We start from the raw sequence: 12,517 nt of genomic DNA, 5'->3' as shown, positions 1-12,517 counted from the left end.
TTTTGCTAGTTTCCCCCCCCCTAATGTCCTAAATATGGTGCCCCTGTCCAATCTCTGTCATAGGTCTACTGAGTTCTTGAATTCAGGACTGACTCATGGCTCTATTCCACACGACTTGTTTATAGGAAACAAAATGTTCTTGTGACATAGAAAATTGTGTCTGTAAGAAATGCCTGTGTCCTTCATTAGATAAAAGTGAGTTAACTTTTGCATCCCTTGCAGCCTGAACCAATGCTGCGATTACCAGATATGCAAAAATCAACCATAAGGTGGCAATAAAAAGATACAGAACATAATTTTTTTGTAACCCAGATTTGTCAACTCAACTGCGCCATCTAGATCAGGTCTTCAACCTGTGGGCTGTGGTCCGGTACCGGGCCACATTTTGTTGGCCAGTGGGCCACAGGAATGGCTGGTGAGTGTGCTCACATATGTTCACATCCCCCACTTGTGCTAGTGGCCCCGTTTGCGCATGCGCGGGACTGCTAGCGCTTCCACCAGTGTCATGCGGTCACTAGCATCCTGTTTACACATGCGGGCGCTAGTGGCACGTTTATGGGTACTAGCGTCCTGCTTGTGTGGACATGCAGGCACCAGCACTGCCGTGGGTGCATGCGGTCCACTTGCACATGCACATGGATGCTGGTGCTACCATCGTGTGCACGACCATTTGCACATGTGTGCACGTGCACACATTTTTTCTGCTCCTCCCTTTCCCTCTGGGCTGCCAACCTGCAAAGGTTGGGGAACTCTGATCTAGAACATGGGAATAAATGCACTTTGGGTCAAAATGTAAAGTTGCTTACAAATATTTCAGCTCTATGCTCAAATTAATTTTTAATTTTTTTTGAACAGATGACCTTTATGCTGCACCATATGCTGTTTTTGAAATTTCCCTTAGTAAAATGAGAACACTCTCACCAATGAGTCATTGTTTCCAGTTATTACAATTAGTGATGTAAGTGTAGGGAAATGGATTGTGTCATCTTGTTTCTTAATTCCATGAAACTATATAGTATGCCTATTTCAGGGCATTTGTAATTATAAAAAATGAAACAAAACATACTGTACGAGACAAGGATTGTTTATATTTCCCATAGTGATAGTATCAATTTATTCTTTTTGTTTGTGTTTATTCTTTACATGGAGTAATGGGATGATATTATCTAATTCTTTCTGCTGACATACTAGTATCCAACTTCAAAACTGGTCTCAGTCAGTCTCTTTATTGGGCTTATATACTGTATTTGCACAGTCAAAAAAATTAGTTGTCAGATATTGCCTTCCTTCCTTCCTTCCTTCCTTCCTTCCTTCCTTCCTTCCTTCCTTCCTTCCTTCCTTCCTTCCTTCCTTCCTTCCTTCCTTCCTTCCTTCCTCAATTTATAAAACATATAATGTATTGATAGGTTAGCCACCTTTAGTATGGAATTTACTTGAAAAGTATTTGCTTTTAACTTGTGATTTCCCTTAATAACTGGAGAGACTGACATGCTTACTTACAAATTAGAAACCAATATCTGAATTATAAGAATAAATTAAACTTCAGCATGTTTTATTTTTTTTATTTTTCCAATACTTCTATACAACTGAAGCAGCCTGAAAATATTATTAACAAACAATGCATTTTTACATCTCCCTACTCAATAGTAAATTCCATTGAATTCATGTGTTGTAGAGGAAAGTGGGCAAAGCACTATTAGCACACTGCATGCCAAAGCCAATCACATTTTCTTGCATGAGCAAATGCCTAATATTGGACTGCACATCCAAGAAATCTTTTCACTGTTATGATCAAGTTTCAAGGTATCTTATTTTTTTTAAAAAAAATGAAATACAATTTAATAAAATACAACAGATATAACAATTTTAAATGGCTAACACAAGAAAAAAGTCATAAGCATAGCAGTAAAAAATGGTATGTGTGTGAAGACTTTAAAATTATGCTATAAGCTGAAAAATAAAGCTGACCGGATTGCTTGAAAGTATTAACTGTTGCTTTGTTGAAAAACTAAAACCAAATGTTGACAAGAAATACATTACAACAATTCATTGCTGCAAATCAAGCGTATAGTTGTTTTTGCCAATTCACTAAATGCCTGTTGATGGTTAGATATTCTCCAATTTAGTTTTGGTCCCCTCTGGGAAGTCATTTTTCAAAAACATCTTCAAAAAGTTCACATCACAAAGAATGGTTAGCGATCTGAAGCTGATAAACTTTACAGTTCTGGTGATTTGAACACTGATGCACAAGAATCTATATATCACAAGAAATTCTTTTTTCAAACACAATTGAAAGCAATCGATTTTTAGACACATTCTATTGTCTTTCCCTGTTAATTGTTACTTATATACCCATACTAGATTAATTTTTAACCGTCAAGCAATTTGACACAATGGAAATTCAAGATTTTCCATGTTGATATAATTCTGAAGAAATTGTGGCTATATTTCTCTGCCTGACTCCAAACGCCATGCTGCTATATTAATAGCTTAGTGATCTTGGAAATATCAAAAACTTTTATTGTACAGTATACTCAGGTATAAATACTATAAATAGTTTTCTAAATACATAATGTAATATTCAAACATACTTTCGTTTGGGCTCTGAAGTAGGAACTAGGTTTTACTTTTGGGAAGGCTTACTTTTTGCCGGTACCGGTACCAGTAGGCTACGAGGGTGGGGGCGGGGCCTGTAAATGGGGTGGAGAAGCAACATGGCAGTGAGAGTGTGGTGGCGGACCAGGTATGGTACAGGTACAGTTGTGAGTGGCAGAAAGAGTGCCAAGCCTGGCGCGGTGCGAGTTGGCCCAGATCCGGAGTGCCGCCTGGCCACTGGCCTGCCAGGGCCCTTTGCCAGCAGCCACCGGTGGAACCACACCGACCACGCCTCCGCCTTTGGGCTGCTTGAGTGCCAGCCTGCACACCTATTTGGTGCTGCAGGTGCCGGGTTAAGGGCTGAACCTGGTGCTCTTGGGGCCCTGGTGGGTGCTGCAACTCTTATGCCGGCTGGGAAATTTTGGCCTCTAGTGGCTGCTCCCACTGGATCACCTTCTGCCCGGCCAGCTGCTCCCATGTGGTGAAGTGAAGCAGGTGGCAGGGGGGTGGTTGCTTCCATCTGCCTGCCAGACACCTGCCGAAGCCATGCAGGGTAAGGTTGCCGTGCCCACCTCCTGCTAGATGCCTTCGCCTCCCCCAAGTGGTTTTTTTTAACCTTACTAACCTGTCTTTCAGCTGTATTGCGTTTCTCCGTTCACTTCTCAGCCTTCACCACGTGTTTGTGGGGCAACAACAACAAAAAGAAAAGTTCAATCAGACTTTCCAATTCCTTGAGATTTTGCAAATTGAAATTTCAAAGTTCTTCACACCTGTTCTATTTGCACAATTGTGACCCCTGCTGTGTTCCCACGGTTAACCATATTCATGTGATCCTGATTTCTGATGATCCCTGACTGCATCCCCCAAGCAAAATCTGGGAAAGCTGGCAGGAAGTTGAAGGTCCCAATCTGGCTGCTTACTGGATGAGGGAGGGTGTGCAAGAGGGTGTACAAGGGGATGAGGGGATGTACAAGAGGTGCAGTACAGGTTAGGGAGGGTGACTGGGGGGGCACAAGAGGTATTGTTTGGGTTGGGAAGGTTGCACAGGGTTGTGGCATGGATTGGGGAGGATATGTGGGAGTGCACAAGGGTGTGAAGGAGATCTGATAAAGATTGGGGAGGGTGCATGGGTGTGTGTGAGTGGCCGATGCAGTGCAAGCACAGAGGGGCTTGGGTGGGTACCTGGTTGGAAAAATGTGCCCCAGTGACTTGTAACCTTCCCTGCTGCCTTTCCTGTGTATGGGGCCACTGGCAGGGAAGGTTGGAAATGGCAATCACATAATCACAGGGTATTTGGCACCCAAATAGTATGAGGGGGAGGTTCTGGGATGGCCAAAAACTAAGGTGACCAACTTTTTTACAGTGAAAAGGAGGACACAAATAAATTGAAGAAAAAAATATCGTAAATAAAAGAAACATTTTATTCATTGCAACAATAATACAGACAACTTGCATGTGCAAAGTTTGCTGGCCGGGTGTTTTGGCGCGCTTAGCAGCAATTCCTATTGGCTTTCAAAAGCCAATAGCGGGAGTAGCACAGCACATGCAAAAGTTGAAAAAAAAAACATCAAAAAAAGGTGCTGGAATGCTGTTCTGAGCATTCTATGAGAAAAAAAAAAGCCCTGCAGATTAGTCTTCAAATATCAAAAAGGAGGACATATTAGGAGGACACTTTTCGAGGAGGACAGAACTTACAAAAGGAGGACTGTCCTCCCTAAAGGAGGATGGTTGGTCACCTTACAAAAACTCCAAGCCATAAATACCATTGATTCAGAATCTTTGAACACTAGCTGAACAAACTGTCATAGATTGAGGACTACCTGTATTGGCAAAGTTGTGACTGCTGCAATACTCCTGCGGTTATGTGATCTGGTTTCTGCCAGCTTCCAACAAGTAAAGTCAATGGAGAAGCCAATAGGAGGTTGCAAGCTGCTCCTGCTCCCAATGCTTATTTGTCTGCCATGCTCATTATGTTTATCTGTCGAGGTAACTAAGTATTTCTGAAAGATGAACCAACAGGTCATGGGTTGTCTAGATTGATTTTAAAAGTTTTGTAAAGATATTATTTTTTTGATTATGCAGAAAAAGGGTGCTTAGACTATAGATTTCAGAAGGTTAATAACAAATCAAGGGTTCAGATGGATTTGGAATTATAGCTTTGAATTAAGAAGAAATTTTCTGATAGGAAATGGTGATTATTTGGGATCTTTTTATAATAAAGAATCTTGAACATTGGACACTAGAGGGAGCTAGAAGATAAAGAAATGAATAGAGCAGTAATGTTTAACAGTTTTACAATCCATTTTATTTACAGCCAGAAGGCCCAAAAGTAAGTTATAAATCTAAACCTGATCTAAACCTATATCTTCTATCATTAGTCAGCATAGAAAGTGAGTAATGATAGAAGATATAGTCACTTTTAGTATCCTCACAATCTGTTAACTATCTTCAAGAGTACAGCAGATATGATGATGCATTCTAAATACTAAGCTCCTCTTATATTAATTATTTGTAGGTCTTTTTGTATTTATCTGGGTTGTTTTGCTGGTCTGTGGCTGTAATAAAGTTTTGATTTAAGCAGGTAGAGATTGTGGCCAGTTTTGTTGGTGTATCATTTATGGACCATGATGCTCTTGTGATAGTAATTTATGCCTTGATCAGCACCTAGTTAGATTTCTGTAATGCTGGTTAATTTAGCATATAATATACCAAGACCTAACTAGACAGAGAAGTAGGAAGTTCCTCTCTTAGAAATGTGAAACTCCACATGAGTTTTAAGTGTGGCAACAGCCTCAATCCTAAATTCATCTGGTAGCTTTCATAGCTTTGAGTTGTGAGACTTTGTTGGTGTAATTAGGCTCCAGGTATCCAATCGTATTGTTCGTACTGTACTAATCTTCCTGTTGTGTAGTGAGGCCGGGTTGGCAGTAGAACTGCGTGAAGCTGCAGCTGGGTTAGCACTGGACTTCTAATAGTACTAGAAAACTTTAATCTGTTGACTTTAGGCATGGTTCAGAAATGACTCAGAAGTCACCACAGGCCTGACTCAAGTTGCTATGGATCCACCCGTGATCTCATATTACATTTGGATTTTCTCTTAGGCAGTGGCAGCATGATAAAAAATTGAAGTATTTTATCCTCAGCTTGTTACAATGGTCTTATCACTCTCTGATGGTGCTTTCTACAATCATTACTGCTAAAAATAGGATGTATTTCATCACACACACACCCCTACAAACACACACACACCTAAGAGGGAGTCAAGCTATTCTCCAAAGCACCTGAAGGCAGGACCAAAAGCAATGGATGGAAACTAATCAAGGAGAGAAGCAACCTAGAACTAAGGAGAAATTTTTTGACAGTTAGACCAATTAGCCAGTGGAACCACTTGCCTTTAGAAGTTGTGAATGCTCCAACACTGGAGGTTTTTAAGAAGAGAATGGACAACCATTTGTCTGAAATGGTGTAGGGTTTCCTGTCTGAGCAGGGGGTTGCACTAGAAGACTTCTAAGGTTCCTTCCAACTCTGTTATTATACACACATAAATACCCTTTCTCCCTGGTATGTTTCTCCTGACATATCAAACTTCATTTCTGTGTAACAACCATGGGCAGAAACATGCTCCTATAGAGCCATTTGAGCTTCTTTGGATGTCAAACTTCACATTCTATATGAAGAAACCTTCTTCTATTTTAAATCTTTTGTATTATTTTTCTGTATTGCAAAATCTGATTATTTAGTTATATCCTCTGTTTTCTAAGCAGATTTGGTTGTTAGTGGACTCTTTATCTTGCCCCTTAGTCAGGCTGTCATGGTTCCAATAGATGAGACCAGTAAAAACAGAATTCCAAAGCAAGAGGTTTCCTTAAAGAACATATTTATTGGCTACAAAGTATCAGCACGATCAAAAGTGAAACCAAGACTGAAGTCCCCTCCCAACTGTTACAAAGTTACAAAATTGAACTTCCCACCCCAATAGTATGTCATAAATCACATTCCCCAATATACTACTTTGGCGGGTTTTCTAACAGAAAGCTTAGCCCGCCAAACCCAAGCAGCAATGATCTTGGTTCCCACAGGACAACATTGTTTTGTCTAACTTTAAAAGCACAACTCCCCCCTCCCAACTGTGGCAACCGAAAATGAAGTTGCAGCGTTGACAGTCGGATCCTCTAGAGAAAAGAGAAATCCTGTAAATAAGAAGAATTAGAGTTAGGAATTTGCTTGAGGCTTATGAGGGTGCTTATCAAAAAAATTACATATCAATCTATTTGCTTTGACCTTGGTACTTTTCACCCAAGTGGCCTCTGACTATGGGTACCCTTTCCACTGTACCAAGTACTGTAATTTTTCTTTGTATAACCTAGAGTTAAGGATTCGTTTTATTTCATAATGAGTCTCTCTCTCCACTAAAAGCGACCAGGTGCCTGTCTTGGAGGAGGTCTTAAAGAGGACTCTTTGAAAGTTTTCAAGAGGCTGCAGTGAAAAACAGGGTGGACTTTTCCCAAAAGACAAGGGAGTTTTAACTTTACTGTGACAGGGTTTATAATTCGAATTATGGGGAAAGGTCCAAGGAATTTTGGTCCTAATTTTTTACTAGGCAATTTGAGTCTTAAATACTTCATAGAGAGATAGACGTTTCCCCCCACTCAAAATGGCTTCTGAGGAGCCCTTTTTTTGTCAGCCTGCTCTTTGTAAATTTTTGAGGCTTTTGCTAAAGCTTTTTTTGCATTGTCCCAAACAGCTTTCCAGGAGGCCACCCACTGATCTAAGGTATGAGAAGCGGGAGGGTGTTGCGGGTATTCAGGCATAGGAATAAATTCTCTACCAGTAGCTATCTTAAAAGGGGTGAGTCCAGTGCTGCTGTGTACTGTGTTATTATAAGCCACCTCAGCAAAAGAGAGGAGGTCAGCCCAGGTAATCTGCTGGTAATCAACATAACACCTAATGTATTGTTCCACCATTGTGTTTGCTTTTTCAGCCACTCCATTGTTAGACAAATGAAAAGCCAACAATAGTCCTTGCGTGGATCCGATCAGTTTAAGGAAATTCCTCCAAAATCTTGCAGTAAATAGGACTCCCCTATCCAAAATAATCTGTTTTGGTGCTCTGTGAAGATGGTATATATGTTTAAGAAAGATTCTAACTTCTTTGCAGAGGGGAAACCGGAACAGGCTATGAAGCTTTGAAAAAAGGTCAATAACAGTCCATATTACTGTATTTCCCCTACTTTCATGGCAATCTCTTCCCAGGGTTGGGAAGGGTCTGCAACTTGTTGTAATAATCCAGGAGGCTTACCAGGATGTATCTTCATAGTTGCATATGTTGCACAGCTTTTCACATAGCTTTCAACATTCTTTTTTAAACCTGGCCACCAAAATTGCCTCCTGACCAAATGTAAAGTCTTTAGGTATCCAAAGTGACCAGCCTGGATTATTTTCCATCCTGAGGTCTTCCCTGAGTCTTTGTCATCCTCCCAAAAGTTTACGTAGGCAACCAGGGCTCAGAGTTCTGTGTTTTAAAATGAATTGGAGTCTTGCTTTAATGTCATGGTTCCGATAGATGAGACCAGTAAAAGCAGAATTGCAAGGCAAGAGGTTTCCTTAAAGAACATATTTATTGGCTACAAAATATTGGCACGATCAAAAGTGAAACCAAAACTGAAGTTCCCTCCCAACTGTTACAAAGTTACAAAGTTAAACTTCCCACCGCAGTAGTATGTCATAAATCACATTCCCCAATAAACTACTTTGGCAGGCTTTCTAACAGAAAGCTCAGCCCACCAAGGTCCCTTCCAACTTTATTATTATAGTTATTATTATTATTATTATTATTATTATTATTACCCAAGCAGCCATGACCTTGGTTTCCACAAGACAATTTATTGTTATGTCTACCCTTAAAAGCTCACATTCCCCCTCCCAACTGTGGCAACCGAAAACGAAGTTGTAGTGTTGACACAGGCCTTTTGAACATGCAACTAAGGTGAAAATAAACTGTTTCCTTTCCCCCTCCCTTTCTGCTACAGATCAAACTATTTAAAGTAATACCAGATATCCATATGACAACAACCAGCACATTATCTATTTTTTCATCAAAGTATCAATGGAGACACCTGTTTCTGTATCTTCTGAGCCACCTTCATCTGTGAATCACATTGGCAGAGTTTCTTCTTCATGTTGTAATATTTATGTATGTTATTAACATTCATGCTAAGGATGTAATTAGAAATGAATTAGTCCAAATCCAGGCTCTGAACAGCTACAGTTGTTGGGAAAGCGTGATCAAATCTTAATGTTGTTCTACTTCTATTGTTTGTTATTTTTTAAGTTGTCAAGACACAGAACAAAGGAAAGATTTAATTTCACTGAAACTGGGTTACGCCTACATGGAAATAAAAGCATTGCTTAATCCAGAGCAATGTATTTACAATTTGATACTTCCTTAAAAAAAAAAAAGGAAGTTTCTGCTTTACAGGATAGATGGAAAATACATAACAATGGTTGAAATATTGTTAGAGAATTTTAATTTCTCTATTGGTGAAAAATAAATCAGAAGCTCTCACAGTTGACTGCATTTAGCTGATTCAAATAACTTTATATTTATATAAAAATATTTACAATACCATTCTTCTTTACAGCAACATAGCTTAATTGAAGACTTCTTACAGAGACAGACCAGAGACAAAAACTTGAGACTGGAAAACCAGCACCTAACTCAATAATAATTTTTTTGCACAGACTCAGTAGCACTTTCTTCACATTGGCTGACTGAGTTACCACATGACTCTTCCTGTTCATGAATATTCCAACACTCCTCCCTTCATGACAGGAAGAGACATCAGACCTATTGACTTTACACATTTTCCATAGTGAATACCACCCAATGGTTTAGTCATCATGTCTGCCAAATTATTTTCAGAAGAACAATGATGTAAACTAATCAATTTTCCTTTTACAGCTTCCCTGACATTACAATACTTAATGTCTACATGTTTACTTCTGTTCTTCACCCTGTCACCAGTTGCTATTTTTATACAGGCAGCATTGTCTTCAAATACCTTTACAGATTCTTTTACATTAATATTTAAATCTTGCAACAACTGTACATACCATGTAACTTCAGAACACAATTCAGATAAAGCAATAAACTCTGCTTCCGCTGTTGAAATAGCAACAGTTGTTTGTTTTCTGGACTTCCATCCAATCAGAGTCCCTCCAAACAATATTATAATCCCAGAATTTGATTTCCTTGTGTTTATGTCATTTGCATAGTCACTATCGACATAACACTTTAATTTCAATTCCTCAGTAATCTGTATTTGAAGACCCAAATTTATAGTTCCCTTTAAATATCTGAGAACCCTTTTTACACCCATCCAATGTAACTTTGTAGGTGCAGCAGTAAAACGACTCAAAATGCTTACTGCGCAAGCTATGTCTGGTCTGGACCACTGTGATAGATATAACAAACTCCCTATTGCTGAGTGATATATCTCTTGATCACAGGTTTCACCTTTGTCCGCACTTAAACTATTATAAAAATCTGCACTCATGGGTGTGGGAGCAGTATTGCAATCCTTCATATTATATTTCTGCAATAACTGCTCAATTTTTCTCCTTTGACTGAGAATATAACCACCTTTTTCATTTTTCTGTATCTCTACACCAAGATAATTTTTTATTTCTCCCAAATTCTTTGATTCAAATTTCTTTCCTAATTTATCAGCAAATTCTTTGACTTGTGATGCATCCTTTGCGATGAAGCAAAGATCATCCACAAATGATAACAGTAGACAATTCCCTCCTTGTAACTGTCCAGTATATATATAGTTATCAGCTTTGCAACTTTTAAATCCAAGGTCCTTTAAAGCAGTATCTAAACAGATATTCCAGTTTCTGGCTGACTGCTTCAGCCCATAAATAGCCTTGTTTAATTTATATATGATGTTAGGTTTTGCAATTTCATATCCTGGTGCTTGGATCATATAAATTTCTTCCTCTAACTCAGCATTGAGGAATGCAGTTGTGATATCAAAGTGCCAGATTTTATGCTTATATGCCGCTGCCAACGCCAGTGCTAATCTTATACTCTCACTTTTCACAGTTGGCGCAAATACTTCATCGTAGTGCACATTCTTTAATTGTGAAAAACCTTGTGCCACTAACCTGGCCTTATACTGTATATCATTATTTGGCAATACCTTTTTCTTATATACCCATTTACAACCCACAGCTTTGGTTCCCTGTGGCAAAGTCACTGATTTAAATACTTCATGGTCTCCCATGGATTTCATCTCTTTATCCATGGCCTCCTTCCATTTTTCTTGTTCAGCTTTTGGTAATGCCAACACCTCTTTATAACTTCTTGGCTCATACCACACATTGCAAACCTTTACCTTGCTGGCAGAATACCTGTCAGGCGGAATTCCTTTATTACATAGCTCTGACCTACGTGGTATTAACTGCTCCTGTGTCTCAAGTCCTTCTGGCTTCATGTCTTGTTCAGCCTCTCCTCCCTGAACATTGACATCTTCAATAATGACTTTTTCATCATTAGATGAGTTATTGTCACTAAACAAATCACCGTCATTAAGTGAGACATACCCAGAATTTGCATTAATTCTGTCCCAATTTTGTTCTGCAAAATTAGCAGACCTTGAAATTATAATTCTTTTACTTCCATCACTAAAGCGATATCCTTTTGACCCTGGCTCATAGCCCACAAACCTGAGCTTTCTTGTCTTTTGCTGTCCCTTTCTTCTGATTGCTTTTGGAATATGTACCCATGCAATACTTCCAAAAATTCTCAAATGTGCCAGTGATGGCTTTCTCCCATATAGAATGGCATATGGAGTGTTATTAATGGAGGAACTCCACAGCCTGTTAACTATATAATTAGCAGTCAATATGGCTTCTCCCCAATATGACCTGCTCAAACCAGAATCCTCCAATAATGAATCTTTCATTGTTTGCAAAACACCATTCCTTCTTTCAGCTACACCATTCTCTGCTGCTGTGTAAGGATTTGTACATCTGTGTCTTATCCCTAACTGCCCCAACCATTGTTGGAATTTAGCTGACATAAATTCAGTACATCTGTCAGTTTGCAACTGACACACTTGTTGTCTGTACCTTCTCTCTACAAAACTTACCCACTGTTTGAATTGTTGTAGCACCTCTGTCTTTGCTCTAAGCAAGTAGCAAAATGAATACCTGCTATAATCATCAACAATTACCAGTGCATATTTTGCTCCTCCCAAACTGGCTTGCATAGGTCCCACCAGATCTGCATGGACCAGCTCTAGAACTCTTTTTGTTTGTCTTGTGCTATATTTACTAACTGGGAATGCCTTTGGCTTTGATGCTTTGCATACTGCACAGTCCAAACATGTTTTGCATCCCTTCAAATTTAACCCTTCTGCAAAAGCTTGCATTTGCTGCAAAACTTTAAAGCTTGCATGGCCAAGTCTTCTATGTAGAAGATGAACACATGAATCATGCTCTGCAACATTCTTAAATATATGGGAACATTGAACCTTTTGTCCCTGCAATACATATAGATTATCTTCCTTTATGCCTTCTGCACAAATATTCCCATTCCTTTTGATGAGACATTTCCCATTTACAAAAATGACCTCAAAACCTTGTTTGTCTAAATTAGACACACTTAACAAATTATGTTCCATCTCAGGTACACAAAGCACATTGGTAAACTTTGATTCCAAATATGGAATTTTTACATCGCCTCTTCCAATGACTTTTGCTTTCTGGCCATTTGCCAAAGCCACAGCTTCTTGTGCTACTGGAACAAACCTGCAAAATAATTCAGAGTCATTAACAATTGTTTGACTTGCCCCACTATCTATTAGCCACTTGTCTCTGTTGTTGCTATAGCAAACTTTTGCAACACCAAAATGTTA

The sequence above is a fragment of the Crotalus tigris genome, unplaced genomic scaffold (assembly GCF_016545835.1).
Source record: "Crotalus tigris isolate CLP2741 ecotype Arizona unplaced genomic scaffold, ASM1654583v1 scf7180000019097.2288821080:1192077, whole genome shotgun sequence".
In the NCBI taxonomy this organism is placed as follows: domain Eukaryota; kingdom Metazoa; phylum Chordata; class Lepidosauria; order Squamata; family Viperidae; genus Crotalus; species Crotalus tigris.
Note: the sequence above shows the minus strand (reverse complement) of the source record.